The sequence below is a fragment of the Amblyomma maculatum genome, chromosome 1 (assembly GCF_055883805.1).
Source record: "Amblyomma maculatum isolate TAMU_Amacu chromosome 1, ASM5588380v1, whole genome shotgun sequence".
NCBI lineage: Eukaryota > Metazoa > Arthropoda > Arachnida > Ixodida > Ixodidae > Amblyomma > Amblyomma maculatum.
This window is the reverse complement of record NC_139344.1, coordinates 475,395,515-475,411,774: the sequence shown is the minus strand read 5'-3', so window position 1 is coordinate 475,411,774 and position 16,260 is coordinate 475,395,515. Positions and strand designations below refer to the sequence as shown.

The 16,260-nt window shown below is 46.7% G+C and overlaps 1 pseudogene; it reads right to left on the bottom strand.

Moving 5' to 3' along the window:
* The window catches only part of LOC146210018 (uncharacterized), a 495,553-nt pseudogene that overhangs the window by 457,932 nt on the left and 21,361 nt on the right, over positions 1 to 16,260 (bottom strand).

The following is a 16,260-nucleotide window of genomic DNA, read 5'->3' as shown; positions in this document are numbered from 1 at the left end:
CGGTAACACATGGTAGTTACTCCACACACGGTAACCCTTGCCGCCAGAAAGTGAGTAAAAACAAGAAGAGAGTAGAGCACAGGAGAGTTGTAGGATGGAAGATAGAAAGTGAAAGATGGAGGGGAGGATAGGAAAAGGCGACTGCCGATTTCTCCTGGGTGGGTCAGCCCGGAGGAGCCGTCTGTGGGAAGCGTGGGCCAAAGTGATGTGTTGCCTGCGCCGAGGGGCCTTAAAAGTCCAAACACTCGGCATCGGCTCAACCACCAGGATCCCCTTTTCCGCAGACACGACGATGCCATGCACAGCTAAGCGTGGGTGCCGGGGTCCGTGAGGTCGCACAGTACACACAAAAACCTGCTTTAACAGGTGTACCTTGCGGGGCTGAAGAAGACAAATTTGGGCTCACATCGACGATGGTTACGAGTATCTTGCACACTGATCCTTTCTGTTGCAGTAACCAGCAGTGCTGCGCATTTGGGAGGCTGTCGAAAAACGCCACATTTGTGCTTTTCGAAATTTGCTGACGCACGTCGCTGAAGATTGTCAGCAACACTTCGGTATGTCCATTAGTCAAGTTGACCAGCCCTCGAGCTATAGAAACACCTCGGCTGAGTACCAGGGTAACTGCCCGTTCGGCGGCACCATCGCCTGTAAGCGCTACGTCGCATTCCACTTCAGCGAGAGAACATGATAGCGGAGGTAATGTAACCATCTCATTGGCGACGCGCAAGGGCATAAGCGGTACTTACGTATAACCAAGGTCTTCATGGTTAATGGTGAAGGCAACGACGCTGTCACGAATGTTGATTACAGCCCCATGAAGACGCAGAAAGTACATGCCCAAGATGAGGTTATTGCAGCAGTCAGGAAAAATAACGAAACTGCCAGCAAACACAGTGTTTCCTATTCCTATCAGGGCAGTGCATTTCCCTGTCGGTGCCAGTAGCTGGCCTGCAGAACTTCTTATTACTGGCCCAGTCCATTCGGTTTTTACTTTGCGCAGCGTGTCAGCCAGTTTCTGGCTAATAATTGAAAAATCCGCCCCGTTATCGACCAGAACGTGTACCTCCAGCCCATCAATGAAAACGGCGGCAATGTCAGCGCTAACAAAGTTATCTGGGTTGCTTGTCTCTTTCGACATTTGCGGCGGAAGTGCGGCAAGGTCGGCGCTGTCAGCTTCGTCGTCATGGCTGATCATCTGGTGCGGCATTTTCAGCGATAATCTAGGCGGCATTTTCGGCGGTAGTGCGGCAACGTCAATGTTAACAGCGGCGTCAGAAGCACGGGTTGTCGGCAGTTGCGGCGGTGGTGAGGGTTTTGACACTTTTCGACTGGTTGCAACCTCCTCTCGCTAAGTTGCAGCTGTTAGTTTCCCCGGCCAGGGCTAAAGGACCACCGTCCGCTACCGTCAGTAGTGCTGTGACGCATCGGCGAATAATAACGCTGTGGCGATGGGGGGGAGTGGCGGCGGAAGCCCGGTGATGCGGTTTCCCTGCTCACTGGAGGTGGTGGTGGTGAAAACGTTTAATAAAAATATAGAGTTACATAAAGGTTGCTCTGGGGCCAGGCTTAGTGCCCTTCCCCTCACAAACACTAGGTGGAGTCCCTAGTACGGGACCCCAGTGGCTTCCGCTGCCGCCATTGCTCGTTTGACCAAGGCCTTTTGGGCTTTCAGGTCGGAGCAGGCGACTAGGGTCGCCTCCCAGTCCTCCCGGATGGTGTTTGGGTTAGGTGCAAAGGCAGGGTTGGAAGGGCACGCCCACACCTTGTGGAAAACGTCCGAGGAAATTTCCTCATAGTGCGGGCACTCCCCGGAGAAGGAACTGTCAAAGTGTTGAAGTGACGCCGGGCACATCATGGTATTCGTAAGGAGGTGATGAAACAGGCGTTCATCCGCCCTTGTTAACCCTTTACACGGGTACGGGTAAATATTATGTTTGTTTTGGTACAGCTGCGTAATTTCTTTGAAAGTGTAGGCTGGTGTGAATTCTTCTGAGGAGGAAGGAGGCGAAGTTGCCCGGTTAGAAAGCGCGCGGGCGGTGGCATCTGCTGCCTCGTTTCTGCCTAGTCCCGAATGGGTCGGAGCCCAGACTATGAAGCGGCGAGATGGACTTTCCACGTACGAGCTGTTTTGCAGTATTCGGTAGGCCAGGTCCGAGCTGTTTTTTAGTAGCCGGTAGGCCAGGGGTACGCGACCCAGCCCTGTTCAAAGTTCCTACACGCCCCTCGCGAGTCCGTTGTGATTGTTTTGGAATCTGAGTGGGTTGCTGCTAACGCGATGGTGACCTCCTCTGCCTGTGTTACGCTTCGGGCTTTAAATATGACCCCGTTTACCGTTTTGAACTCGTGGATCACTGCCGCCGTGTAGCTCCCGCCTTGGTGCGGGCTGGACGCGTCCACATAGTACACTCTGGGTTTCCCTTCGTAGTGGTGAGTTAAGGCCTCTGCCCTGGCCATGCGCTTACCCTCGTGGTCGTCCTTGGAAACGTTAGCGGGAAGTGGTTTCACGCGCAGGGCGTATCGCCACTCCTGGGGAAGCCTTACTCTTTCCTCGGTTACAGTCGTGTGTTGTATGTGTAGACGGGTTAATAGGCGACGCCCCGACGGTGTCTGCAATAGTCGCGTGTATTGGCTCGTGAGGTGGGCTGCTCTCAGCTCCTCGAACGAGTTCGTCCTACCCAGACCTTGGAGTCTCAGGTTCGACGTGGTTATAGGGAGGTCGAGGGCCTTCTTCGCTATTTTGCGCGTGATCACCTCCATGGTGATCTCGTCGTGTTTCTTGAGGTGGAGATAGGGGGTCGAGTACAGGATTCTGCATGTTACAAAGGCGTTGGCCAGTCTTAGAGCGTCGTCCTCGATTTGGACAGAGTCAGCGTCGAAGCTGCGGCGCGCAGCAGGTGGAAAAGCCTGCCCCTCTTCGCGATTGCGGCAGTACCGATACACATGGCCAGGTTGTCCGCAGTAGAAACAAAGTGGTCAGCTGTCATAACTGCGCCACGTGTCAGTTCGGCGCAGTTGAGAGAGCCTGGAAGGCGCCCACTGAGGCCCCTGGAAAACTCGCGTCTACTGACGGCTCGGTGAGCTCAGTCGGGCGTGGTCTGGAGGCGGGCGTCGAAGAACCGCGGCATAGCTCTCGGGTTGCGGCTCGTGGTAAGGTTAAGGAATGTCGGCCGTGTAGCGGACCGGTGTTGGATCGTCGTAATGTTCGGAAAGCGCTTCCGCGTTGTCGACTGGCTGAAACTCGTGGCATGGCGTAGACTGTGATAGAGCGTACCGAATTTCATTCCTCACAGTTTCCATGAAGGCCTCTGACGACTGGGCCTTCGTAGCTGTAATTCGCTGCAGCTCCTTAAGGACAATTTCTCTAATGATGTCTCGATTAGTGGTCTTATTTGCTGCAGTCAGCGCCGCCGCAGTCGTCGGGGCACAGTTTACAGGTCGGTTGTACTGGCGGCACCGGTATTGGAGGGCTCTCTCGATAGCCGGTGCGTCCTTAACGAACTCACTCACGGTTTTAGGTGGGCGCCGTACCAAGCCGGCAAACACCTGCTCTTGGACACCGTGCATGAGATGCCGTAGCCTTCTTGGCTCACTCATATCAGGGTCAGCACGGCGAAAAAGGCGAGCCATGTCTTCTGCAAACATAGCCACGCTCTCATTTGGCTTCTGCACGCGCACTTCAAGCAGGCGCAGCGCATTCTCTCGTTGATCAGTTCTGGCAAAAGTATCTACCAGCTGGTGGCGGAAGTCATTCCATGTGGATAAGCTAGCCTCGTGGTTTTCAAACCACGTTCTAGCATTATCCTGAAGGGCAAAATTAACATTGGAGAGCTCGTGGTCTGCGCTTCATTGATTGATATTGGCGACTCGATCAAACTGGTCAAGCCAGTCCTCCACATCTTCAAACGCTTGCCCGCAAAGGCACTCTGGAACCTTGGTGTTCTGAAGAGTCACCGGCGTAGGGTTGGGATGCGCCATGGCATGGGAGACCTGACAGACTTGGGCGTTTGAAGAGTCGTTCGGTAGATGACTGTACTCCGGGGGTCGATTCTGGGATCCGCTGTGGACTGCCGGAAGGAGTCTTATGCATCCCAGCACCGCCACCAGTGTCACGTCTTGATAGAATACCAAGCAGGCCGAAAGATAGATAAGACGGTTTTAGTAGTTGACTAGAACGAGTCTTGCGCTCAAGCTTCCTTCGTCTTCTTCCAGGCTCGCGCTTATGATCCCAGTCATCATCTTTTGAGTCGTCGTCTATGCGGCAAGCGGACCTCACTTTATTCGGCTTATTTAAAGCTCGAACAAAAGGCTTCCCCGCAGCTGCTGCAGATTTTTCATTTCACTGCCCCAAGGGCAGCCCTACAAACTGCCTTTTTTGTCCGATTGTAGAAGAGCTAGGTTCGACTCTCGAATATACTGGACGACTGTGCGAAGGTCTTGCGTGTTTCTAGGCAACACTTCCTGCCCAGACTCCCGAAGACAGTCGACTCCCTCAGACAAGCATCTCTCTTTTTCTTGGGCAGGAGCCAAGTCCGAGACGCCTCTCACAACAGCCAGAAGCTCGTGCTTCTGACTTCGGGCACCATGTTGTACTTCGGACCCTTGGAAAGCAGCGAGTCAATAGCCTGTGGACCTACTGCGCAGTCGATTTACGTAACTGGCGCTGAGTTAGGTGGCCTCTTCTTTATTCGTGGAAGCCTGACACGGCATTGGGTCCAGTGGCATTCAGTGGGCGTGCCGCCAGCCGACATGAAGTGTCTCTCATCACTCAAGGTGTTAGCACCGTACGCCGTCACGGCTCGGAGCCAGTCACGCAGATTCTTGACCTGCCTCCAGCGCTCCGACTTAAGGATTCGGCATACCCTTCTCCAATGACCCTAGGATGGTTCGAGGTAACCAAAGAGCTTAACCACATCCGGAGGAGCCACGTCATTCTCAATGCAGTACGTCAGGCAACGCGCACGGCAGGTGGTCAAAGCAATGGCACTGATGCACACGTTAGAACGATTGCTCGGAGGTTGGAATAAAGTGGTTCAGTCTACTAGATCTCTGGGCTGCAGCAAAAATATAGGTATCAAGTGACAAACCAGAATTGTTGTTATGCAGCATGTGAAAGAATTTCAGCCTAGCGACATGATGGCGTACTTTAAGGGGTTCTAGCTTACGCTGACTCGCATGTTACAGAGCGAAGATGTTGAACGGTAATCAGAAAGAGTAAATCTGGTTGAAAGACGCTGGATGCGCTCTAGTGTAATAATATCCTTATACGGGTCCCAAACTACCAAGGCATACTCGAGAACTGATCTGACTAGAGAGCGGTATGCTTCAAGTTTGACGCCGAGAGTAGCGCCTTTTGATTTTCGGCGAAGAAAACAAAGCTTATTAAATGCTTTCGTGGTAATGTTTTTAATGTAGGTGTCCCATTTAAGGCTGTCTGTAATCGTTAACACTAGATATTTAGCCAGGTGAAACAAAATGATTAAACTAGTCCTGTCGGACAGTTTTAGTCAAGGCGCTTCTTCTTTCTAGTTATTCACATAATTACCGTTTTTGCAAAATTAATCTTTATACAGCTCTCCTCACACCAGTCCGCAAGTTTACAGAGGCTTTCATTCAGCACAGTTGCTTGTGATGCACTGTCTGTGAAGCACAAGACACAATCGTCGGCAAACAATTTCACGCTTACAATTTCATCGACGTTTTTGACAATGATATTGATATAAATTAAAAAAAAGGACCTAGCACAGATCCCTGAGGCACTCCGGTCAATACATCAGTATAACAGATCTATATCATGAACATTCCACAAAATTTATCCCATTTCCTAAATATGCCTGTAACCATCTAGTCAAATTGTCTGGAACACACGCTTGTTTCGCTCCACAATAAGTAAAGGGTGCAACACGCGGTCGAAAGCCTTTGATAGGTCAAGAAATATGGTGTCAACCTACTTGCCACCGTCAACGGCCGACTCAAAGTCACGAATGACCGATAAAAGTTGCGTGACGGTTGGCACCTTTTTTGAAAGCCATGTTGATAGGTGACGAAAAAGCTTTTAGATTTGAGGTGATGGGCTGCTACGCGTTCTAGTATCTTACAGCAAAAACACAGTAAAAAGATTGGTCTATAATTAGCAGCATCAAATTTATTGCCCGATTTGAATATCGGAATTACTCTAGCTGTTAGCCAGTCGGCTGCTAAAGAAATTGCTGAAGAGATGCATTAAATATAACAAAAAGATAATGAGATATTATTTCAGAATATCTTTTAAGCAATGCCTTAGGTATGCCATCGGTGCCGTGTGACGACTTTACTTTCATATCGTAGTTAGCTGGGGTGCCTGAATCCATTACCATTGGGCCTTATAAGGTTTCGATCGAAAAATATGTGAAAACTCTTGGCATAATATTCAATGAACATATCTTATGGAACCAGCACGTTCAGTCCTTATTGGGTAAATTAAGTAAAACTTTGGGCATAATAAATCGGCACCGTCATACTCTCCTGACAACGATTTAGAGATTGCTGTATGATGCGCTTTTCAGCTCTTATTTATGTTATTGTGTGCTGGTATGGGGTAATACCACTAATGAAAACTTGCACAAACTCACATTAGCGCAAAAAAAGGCGGTCTGAGTGTTATCAAATACTGCTTATTTAGAACACACAGCGCCTCTTTTGAAAAATACCGAATCATTAGAGTTCAGGACTTGTACATTCACGCGCTTTTGTCTTCTTATAATAAAGCTGTTCAGGGCAGACCAGATGTATTTCTCGACATTGCACATCTTGAACATACCACAACAACATATCCTTTTTGTCGCCAATCTCCTTGGCATGTTCGCTTTTCCCGCACAAACTACGGCAAACAGAGAATTCAGTACACATTGCGAACCGCTTTAAATTACTACGACTCATTAAATATTGACATTACTACGTTAACAAAAAAGGACTTGACAAGCCTGATTTTATGAAAGATAGGGAACAGTTTTGTTTACAACCATGTAGGTTTTCTTTTTTTTTCCTGTCACCCGCTGCCACGCTATTTTTCTTTTCGGTCATTTTAACTTGTATTTTTTAGCTTATTTCTAATTTCAGTTCGCATTTTATGTGTTTTATCTTATTACTTTCAGTATTCATTACTGTTGCACCTTATGTAGAGCGCAGTGTATAAACATGCTTGTCACCTTCAATAATATTGTAGGAGCTAACCTTTCATTTTTATAATTTTTATTCAAAGTGTGTTATGAGCATTTTAACTTTTCATTCAAATACCACTATGATTTTTCTTTTTGCATGCCCATATGCTCTTGTACTGGTACGTGATGTATAAATATATCTTTTGTTCCTAATGTAATACGTTTCCACTGCTGGTGGGTGGTTGGAGCGCAGTCAAGCTGCAAGGACGCAGCTTTTTCTCCGGCCACCTTTTCAGCCTTGTAAAGTTACGAAGTAAAGATACTTTGATAGATTGATTGATTGATATTTAGCAAGAGTCAAAATATTCCCTCACGACTAAGCTCTATGTCGGACGTTACAGAAGTAGACGGGAACTGGACAACATTCGGGGCTCGCACGTGCGAGCAGCATGGTCCAGCAAGGGCGAGCTGGAAGCTACTGCTGAATTCATTAGCAATATTAGTGAGGTTGTCAGTTATGCTACCATTTATGTTCAGCTGTTCCACACTTCTTTTGGTTGAAGCGCCAAAACGTTTGGGGCGACTCTTTTAGGAAATTTGTTAACGTTCGACCATAAAACTTGCTGCGTGCATTCCTCAATTTATAAACAGTTCGTCCTCAAGGGCAGCCAGTTCAATGGAAGCGTTTACCTTCGTTTTCCGTCTTTGTGCAATACGGCGTTTTAAATGAATTCAGTTCAGTTCAGTCGTTCAGTCGTGTCCGAATCTTCGTGGCCCTATGGACCATGTCACGCAACGCTTTCCGGTCTCTCACTATCTTCCTAACATCCCATAACTTCATCTGCAGTGCCTCGAGGATGCCATCTAACCATCGCGTTCGCTGCCTACCCCTTCTCCGGCGACCCTCAACCTTTCCCAACATCAAATCTTTCTCCAGTGACTCCTCTCTTCTCATCAGATGACCAAAGTAGCTGAGCTTTAACTTCAGAATTTGACCCTCCAATGAGCAGTCAGGGTTTATGGTCGACAATGTAGGCATCCTGCCACCATGTACTTTGTGGAGGTGAAATAAAGTTATTATTATTATATTATAATATCAACTGACTTGATCTACTGGCAGTCCAAGGAACTCTCAGTCTTCGCCAGCACCACAATTCAAATGCGTCAATTCTTCGGCGGTCAGCCTTCCTCACAGTCCAACTCTCGCATCCATACATCACAACTGGAAAGACCATAGCACGAGTTACACGGATCTTGGTTGGCAGACTAATGTTTCTGCTCTTTACTAGGCGGTCAATGCTAACCATTGGTCTCTTTCCAAGAAGCAGGCGTCTCCTAGTTTTATGGCTGCAGTCTCCTTCCGAGGTAATCTTGGAGCCCAAGAAGAGAAAATCTGTCACAGCTTCCACTGTCTTGTCCATTGATGCTCCAGGACTAGATAGGGCAAGACGCCATGATCTTTGTCTTTTTAATGTTCAGTTTATGCCCAAACTTCTCACTCTCTTCTTGTACGCGCATCAGAAGTCTCTTGAGTTCCACTTCCCTTTCTGCCATTAAAGTGGTATCACCCGCATATCTAAGGTTGTTGATACGTTTTCCAGCAATCTTCACTCCAGCTGAAGACTCGTCCAGACCGGCCTTCCTCATGATGCACTCTGCATATAGGTTAAATAGGCAGGGCGACAGTATGCAGCCTTGCCTCACTCCTGTCTCAATCGGAAACCAATCAGTAAGACCATGCCCAGTGCTGACTGGGGCCTCTTGCCCTTCGTACAAGTTCCTGAGAATACAGATGAGGTGAATTGGAACTCCCATCTCTTGGAGAGCTTGCCACAATCTGGTGTGATCTACGCAGTCAAACGCTTTCGCATAATCAATAAAGCAGAAGTAGATGGGTTACTGGAACTCTCTTGCTTTTTCCATGATCCAGCGAAGGTTGGCAATTTGGTCTCTAGTTCCTCTGCCCTTGCGAAACCCAGGTTGCACGTCCGGAAGCTCCCGATCCACATACTGCTGCAGCCTACCTTGGAGGATTTTCAAATCTCCTTGCTAGCATGCGAAATAAGCGCGATCGTGCGGTAGTTGGAACAATCTTTGGCACTGGCATTCTTTGGAATGGGAATGTAAACTGACCTTCTCCAATCCTGTGGCCACTGCAGCGTTGTCCAAATCTTCTGACATAATGTATGCAAAATGTTACTAGAGTAATGGTTGAGGTTTTGAAGCAACTCTGCTGGAATGCCATCAATTCCGCTAGCTTTGTTCTTAGCAAGGCTGGCTGAGGCCCATTCAACTTCACTCTTCAGGATGCCCGGCTCGAGGTCAGTAATCACAACCATCATATGTTGGGTTTGCACATTCGGGTCCTTCTTGTACAGTTCTTCTGTGTATTCCTGCCACCTCTTCTTTATCTCTGAGGCTTTAGTGAGGCCCTTGCCTCGCTTGTCTTTTATCACGCCCAGCTTAGCACAGAAGCTTCCTTTGATATCTTTGATTGTTTTATACAGAGCTCTTGTGTTCATTAATTGGCTGTTGTCCTTAACTGCTTGGCACTGTATGTTCAGGAAGGCATTCTTATCTCTCCTTGCTATTTTCTGAAAATCCGCATTGAGAACCTTGCATCTTTCGCTTTCCCCCATAACTTTTGCCATCCTCCTTTCCTCAGCTATTTGGAAAGCCTCTTCAGATAACCAGTTCGCTTTCTTGTTTGCTCTGGAACTACCTTAGTAGCAACTTCTTGTATTATATCACGACCATCAGTCCACATCTCTTCGGACTCTCTGTCTTCTAGATCTAATTCTTGAAATCGATTCCTCACTTCCACAGTATATTCTAATGTAATTTGATCCAGATCATACCTGAAAAGCCTTCTAGTTTTCTGCGTTTTCCTCAATCGAAGCTTAATTTTGGCAACAATAAGCTGATGATCGGTGCCAAAATCGGCCCCAGGCCTTGTTTTTACTGCTCGTATAGCGCTTCTCCATCTCTGCCGGCAAAGAATATAATCGATCTGATTCCTGTACAGACCGTCCGGTGAATTCCATGTGTACAGGCGCCTCTTGTGCTGTTGAAAATGAGTATTCGCTATGATTAGGTTGTTTTCGTGACAAAACTCTACTAGCCTCTGCCCAGCTTCATTTGGCTCACCAAGACCGAACTTGCCTATAACTCCGGATATTTCTTCACTCCTGACCTTAGCATTCCAGTCTCCTATGAGAAAAACGACGTCTGATGATGGGGTGCGGTCTAAAAGGCATTGTAGGTCCGCATAAAATCTCTCAGCGTCAGCTTCTTCAGCAGTAGTGGTCGGTGCATAGACTTGGATAACTGTTATGTTGAAAGGGTGACCTTGGGTCCGAAGTGAAATCATTCGGTCGTTTTTGGGGTTGTACCCTAGCACTGCTTTGCCCATTCTTCTGTTTACTATGAGAGCGATCCCATTCCTTCTCTTGGATTCGTGCCCACAATAAAAGACATAATGGTCGCCGGAGTTAAATTCTCCCACTCCGGTCCACTTGAGCTCGCTGATACCCAAGATATCAATGTTCAATCTGTCCATTTTTCGCTTGACGACATCCAGTTTGCCTTGCGTCATAGATCTTACATTCCATGTTGCTATGTGATATATCTCCTTGCAACATCGGACTTTCCGGTCGCTTCCCGACACATCCACAAATGAGCGTCCTTTTGGCTTTAGCCCAGCCGCTTCATTCGTCCTGGAGCTACTAGGAATCGCCCTTTGTTCATCCCCAGTAACACGTGGGACGCCTTCCAACCTGGGGGCTCCTCTTCCGGCGCCATATCATTAATGGTATTGTGACTGGCCATAGGGTTTTCTTGGCAGGAAATACTGGAGTAGGTTGCCATTACCTTCTCCAGTTATTCACATTTTGTCAGAACTCTCTGCCGTGACCTGTCTATCTTTGGTGGCCCTACACAGCAGAGCTCACGACTTCATCGAGTTTCGCAAGCCCCTCCGCCACGATAAGGCAGTGATCCATGAAGGGGTTTAAATGAATTATACAGCGGTTAATCCACGGATTGCGACGCTTCGCCGTCTTATGACGTAGTGGAAAAAAATACTAATGCAGGATAAAAATAAAGCTTTAAACTTATTCCAAAGATACGAGACATCTGCTCTCTGGCCGCCTTCAGAGAAGAAGTGTAAATGATCAAGAATGGTCTCCCCTGCCGGGGTGGTGCAGTGGTTACGGCGCTCGACTACTGTTCCCAAGGACGCGGAATTGAATCCCGGCCTCGGCGTCCACTTTTCGGCGGTGGCGAAAAGCAAGGCGCCCGTGTGCGATGTCCGTGCACGATAAAGAACCCCAGGTGGTCGAAATTTCCGGAGTCCTCCACTACGGCGTCTCTCATAGCCTGAGTCGCTTTGGGACGTTAAACCCCACAAACAATCAAGAATGGACTCATCGCGGTAGCTAAAAAATTACGAAGTTTCGCAACAATGCCTGGGTTTTTTACTGTCTAATTTCACATTTACGTGAATGAGCTTGTGGTCCGAAATTTCATCTGTGGTACTGACTGCGTAGTCATCGGCCATGTTTTTGAGAAATACAAGGTCGAAAAGCGATTGCGTCGATTCAGTAATGCGTGTTGGGTCATTTACTATTTGCTTAAGGTCATGAAAAAATATGGTGTCAAGAAGAAGGCGAGTGCTATCTCCATCTTCGGAACCCGACACTGCATAATTTTTCCAATCTATGCCAGGTAGGTTAAAGTCTCCAGTAAGCAGTAGCCTATGATTATGTTTGAGCATGCGCTTTAAATATCCTGCCAGTGATTCCATAAACGATACTGCACTTTTAGGAGAGCGGTATACCACGCCGAGCAAAACGGAAAGATTTGGAAAGTTAATTGTGCACCATAAGCTTTCATGGCCCGAGATTCCTTCTAGCTGAACTAAGAGTACTATCTTTTTTTTACTATCACAGCCGCCCCACCTCCTCGCCCTTCGTGGTCACGTCTGAGCATTTTGTGGGTTGGTGGAATAATTTCAAAATCTGTATATTAGATGAAAGCCATGTTTCTGTACCAGCTATAATGTGCTGATCATAAATAACAATAATCTCTTCTAAGTTACCTGACGTATTGACCAGACTTCGTGCATTAAGCGAAATAATGCGCAACTCTCTCACTATGTGTCAGCAGGATTCACCACTTGGCTTGGCGCAAGATAGCTGAACTGGTTTTGAGCTAGCCTCGTCCCACGTATATACGGTATCATCCACGCGTAGACGATCGTAGTCCAGTGTGATCTTTTTTGCCTTATCTTTAAATTGATTCCGAAATTTCCACAAGTTAGAGCGTCTATTTACTGTCGCTTTCCAGTAGTCTTGATTAATAGAAAAGGCTGTATTCTTCAGCTTATGACAGTTATGTAGTACTTCCATTTTCTCATTATAATCAAAAAAGTATTACTAGTCTGGATTTGTCACTCCCTTTTGCTCCTATCCAGAGTACTCGTTAAGCAGTTTCCGCACATAGCCAATATATTGAGCGTGCTCACAGACTTGGCCATTTCCAACACCGAAACAATAGCGCTATCATAGTCAATTTCATGGCATTTAAATCCAAAGGGCGTATTCTTTCGGCCAGCTCCAAGCTTCAAAACTCTTCGTTTTCAGTCTGGGAATACCACACTGCACATGCTCGGAAGAAACTTTTTTCTTATGCTCTGCAACGAGCTAGCTTATTTGAAATCCGTTTTGATAATCTCATCACGAACAATGAAGAATTTGCGTACCATATTGTAACTGATTCCTTCGTTGAAATTAATTTATAGTGTTCACTGCAGTGACAGGTCCTTGGTGTACTAATATTTCCAAAATCGCACACTTGCAGCCAATATTCCATCCGATAGATCAGTTACTGTATTACTAACCAATATTGGAAGCTATTTTCGAAAGAAAAACGCCGTCGAAGCAATATGCGAAGACAACCGCATAGATATTGCCATCTTTACCGACACGTGGCTCATGATATACAGATTGACTAACCTCTCCATGGTAAGCAGTCCTTCACTTCTTTCCGCCGTGGCTGATGAGAGCGTAGGGTGCGGTGTGATTGTTCTCTTTAAATGTAATCTGGTCTTTTCTGCACTCGCAGTCAATAGTAATAGCGAAATCCTTTGCGTGAACGTTTACTTTGCTCATTGCATCAATATAATCATTGCATGTTACCGAGCACATCACTCCAATCATTCCTTCATCGATGTCTTAAGTGCATTTCTACTCGACATAAAAACCACTTTATCATAAAAAAACAGATCTTCAGTCCATTCCAGAGGATATTTGGATGTTATTTTCTCGGTTTACCTCTCTCAAGCAGTTAGAAGACCAACATGGGGCGCCAACACTCTGGATCTTGCTCTTGTGCCAAATCGATACTTAATCTAGACTCGAGGTCTTGTTAAATTTTTTTGTTCCCATTCAGTTCAGCACAGTAATTCAGTCGTGTCCGACTCTTCGTGACCCTATGGACCATATCACGCCACGCTTTCCGGTCTCTCACTATGTTCCTAACATCACATAACTTCATCTGCAGTGCCTCGAGGATGCCATCTAACCACCGCGTTCGATGCCTACCCCTTCTCCGGTGACCCTCAACCTTTCCTGAGATCAAAGCTTTGTCCAGCCACTCTTCTCATCAGATGACCAAAGTAGCTGAGCTTTAACTTTAGAATTTGACCCTCCAATGAGCAATCAGGGTTCATGGTCGACAATATCGAATGATGTGATCTTCTGACAATCCAAGGAACTCTCAAGAGTCTCCGCCAGCACCACAATTCGAAAACGTCAATTCTTCGGCGGTCAGCCTTCTTAACATTCCCAATAATGCGCGACGAAGCTCAGTGAAGTAAATTCGTGACTATAAAAAAGCCGATTTTGAAAACGCAATGCTCTCCACGTCGTACAGTGTGCGTGTAACAGGTCTATCAATGATAAATGGTCTGTGTATAAAGTTAAAATTACCTCTTTGACCCAATCTTATGTACTTCTCGTGTGCCTTCGTAGTGATGTCAGAAAAGCGTGGTTTATAAAGTCATTAAGAAACCTATGCAATAAGAAAAAAATTACCGACGATTACGTTACTTCCTAGTGCAAAATTTGAGCGCAGCAAATAAGCTCTTTCACCTTTTCGATAGATTGAGGCAAAGAAATCGAGCAACACATGTATGCGCTATCACAGAATTTTTTTTTTTATTTTTCACACGTATTCCTTTAACAAAGACTCCACTAACAGTTCTTGACAGTCATGAAGGAAGCTTTGTGGTCGGAGAAATAAGCCGTGTTTATATGGATGCGACTATAGCGCATCGCATTTCCTAGCGAATCTCAATAATGCGATGCGCCATCGTTTATATGTACCGCGTAAAGTCGGTGGCGCCACCCAGCGTCGGATTTGAGAAGGAGAGCGGAAGTGGTCGCCCACCGGATGTATTCGGATGCACTCGGTTTCCGGTTGTGCTCCTGTCTTCCCGCCCAACGGCTCAACAGGTCGGTGCGTCTTTCTCCAAGGCGGATGTTCTCTCCTGCGATACTTGCGACATGCATCCCACTGCAGCATTTCGTTTGTCCGTTGTTATCCTTCTGGCGGCGTGGACAAATGCTCATGTGCTACTGTACATTATGGCCCACGTACAACATCAACAGCGGCGCCGTCGGATACAGTCAGCTTGTAGCGAAGCGCTTTTGCGCGGTACCGGACTTTCTGCAATGTGGGCCGCCAACGAATGGATTCTTAAACAAGGTAAGAATATAGTACAGGTGTGAAAAAGCGTGCCCTGAGCGCTCGAATAACGCTTGGCGGTGCCAATAAAGCTTAACAGCTAAAGCAGTACATGCTTTCAGCTGGACCGGCCTCTCGCTTTTCCAGCTCTGCGATCAAGCTTGCTGAGGACCAAGTTTCCGCCTATTCAAGGACGGAAGCGTGCTGCACCGCACTAAAATGATACGTTGAATGCTTGTGTTTTTCGGGTCTTGCTGCCTCCGTACTTAACGGGAGGTATTTGCGATGGAACTGTACGGCCGTGCAACTGCCGGCGATTGATACAAGCACAGTATATAATGCGGCGCGATGCGGTGTGTTCAGGTTTCTTTATGCTGAATTGACAATATCGGAGCTCAAACTGTGAATTTTAAATTTATAATTTAGGTAGTTTAATGCCTTGAAGCCACTAACACACTGAGGAACGCCGTTTTGGAAGGCTTCGGAGAGAGACATACCACCTGGGGCATCGTACTGACATTTAGTACACAGGCCTTTGCACTTCGCCTCTATCGAAATGAGGCCGCCGCGCCGGTGTTTGAACCTATGTCCTCGGAATTGGCAGTCATAACTGCTGAGCCGCTATGGTGGGCCAAATTTAAATGTGTGCTGTGTTCACTGCTGACTCAAAATGAAATATATACTCTATACTTGAAGAAGACAGTGCTTTGTACAGCGTTAGAATTTGCTTTTCTTGGATGGCCTCGCTATCAGTGGCCCAGTTGTTTATAGTGAAATAAATTTGCATCGGTAGGACGACTAGCATTTGAGCTTAAGAAAGTTAGTCTTGTATGAGTCTTTGGAATACTGCTGGCCGCTGCATTTCATATAAAAGAAGTATTTATTAGAACTCTTGATATAACAGTAATCAAAATAGAATACAGATATAACATAAAATTTAGAATGCAGTGCACGCATAAAAATTGCTAATAATATCAATGAAACCTGAGCAGTTTTTTTCTGATATTACAGTACTGTTCCTTTACGCAGTATTCATTATTTATGTACAGTGAATTACTCTATGAATTCTTTTTTTCAGATGCATCAGGAAATGAACGGAAAAGACGAACACTCTGGATGAAAACGCGGTCTGATGACTGGTGGAGCAGAATTGTGAAAACTGAGTTTACAGACGACGACTGGAAAGAAAATTTCAGGATGACGCATGCATCGTTCCTCGAGCTTGTAGCACTTGTGGCCCCTTATATGTCACCAGAAGTGGACTGTGTGAGAGCACCGGTACCGAGAGAAAAGAGAGTGGCCATTGCACTTTATAAACTTGCAAGTTGCTGTGAATACAGAGTAGTGGCTAATCAATTCGGTGTTCACAAGAGCA